The 1,535-nt window shown below is 38.7% G+C and overlaps 1 non-coding gene across 1 annotated transcript; it reads right to left on the bottom strand.

Moving 5' to 3' along the window:
• Positions 1-842: 842 nt before the first annotated feature.
• LOC122901466 lies at positions 843-988 on the bottom strand. The gene has a single exon (XR_006383494.1). It is a non-coding gene; the product is annotated as a U4 spliceosomal RNA (small nuclear RNA).
• Between the last annotated feature and the right edge of the window lie 547 nt (positions 989-1,535).

Genomic DNA, 1,535 nt, shown 5'->3' with positions numbered 1-1,535 from the left:
GGACAGCTATGTATAAAGAATGAAACTCAACCATTCTCTTACACCATACACAAAGATAAACTCAACATGGATAAAAGACCTGAATGTGAGGCAGGAATCTATCAAAATCCTAGAGAACACAGGCAGTAACCTCTTTGACATCGGCCACAGCAATTTCTTTCAAGATATGTCTCCAAAGGCAAAGGAAACAAAGGCAAAAATGAACTTTTGGGACTTCATCAAGATCAAAAGCTTCTGACAGCAAAGGAAACAGTCAACAAAACAAAGAGGCAACCCATGGGATGGGAGAAGATATTTGCAAACAACACTATAGACAAAGGACTGATATCTAAAATCTATAAAAAACTCCTCAAACTCAACACACACAAAACAGATAATCATGTCAAAAAGTGGGCAGAAGACATGAATAGACACTTTTCCAAAGAAGATATACAAATGGCTAACAGACACATGAAAAAGTGTTCACCATCGTTAGCCATCAGGGAAATTCAAATCAAAACCACATTCGGAGGTGGGGGGGCGGGACACACTGAGCCCTTAACACCAGTTAGAATGGCCAAAATAAACAAGACAAGAAACAAGTGTTGGAGAGGATGTGGAGAAAGGGGAACACTCTTACACTGTTAGTGGGAATGCAAATTGGTGCAAACACTTTGGAAAACAGTATGGAGATTCCTTAAGAAATTAAAAATAGAGCTTCTCTATGACCCTGCAATTGCACTACTGGGATTTTACGCCAAGGATACAAGTGCAGTGAAAAGAAGGGCCACCTGTACCTCAGTGCTCATAGAAGCAATGGCTACAATCTCCCAACTGTGGAAAGAGCCAAGATACCCTTCAACACATGAATGAGTAAAGAAGATGTGGTTCATATACACAATGGAATATTACACCTCCATCAGAAAGGATGAATAACCAACTTTTCAATTAGCAATAATCGCGCCTCGGATAAACCTCATTGGCTACGATACTGCCACTTTTCTATCAACATGGATGGATCTAGAGGAGATTATGCTGAGTGAAGTAAGTCAAGCAGAGTAAGTTAATTATCACATGGTTTCACTTGTGGAGTGTGGGGAATAACATGGAGGACATTAGCAGAAGGAAAAGAAAAGTGAATTGGGGGAAATCAGAGGGGGAGATGAAGCATGAGGGACTGTGAACTTTGAGAAACAAACAGGGTTTTGGAAGGGAGGGGGATGGAAGTTTGGGTGAGCCTCGTGGTGGGTATTAAGGAGGGCATATATTGCATGGAGCACTGGGTGTGGTGTGTAAACAATGAATCTCGGAACACTGAAAAAATAAAACTAAATTAGAAAAAGTAATATGAAATCTTTAACAAGTAATAATTTTACACTGTACAGTTCATCAATAAAATCAGTTATGGAGAATTATGTAATAAATTTATAAAAGAATCTAAAAGTCATCAATAAGATATTAGAGAAATTACTTGCAGCAGCAGGCACACTACCCTTTTCTGTCTTGCGCTATGTCAAAGGAAACTAATATATTTGGATTTATTACCAATAAATCTA

This window comes from Neovison vison, chromosome 2, assembly GCF_020171115.1.
Source record: "Neovison vison isolate M4711 chromosome 2, ASM_NN_V1, whole genome shotgun sequence".
NCBI classification, from domain to species: Eukaryota; Metazoa; Chordata; class Mammalia; order Carnivora; family Mustelidae; genus Neogale; species Neogale vison.
Note: the sequence above shows the minus strand (reverse complement) of the source record. Positions and strands in the feature narration are given on the sequence as shown.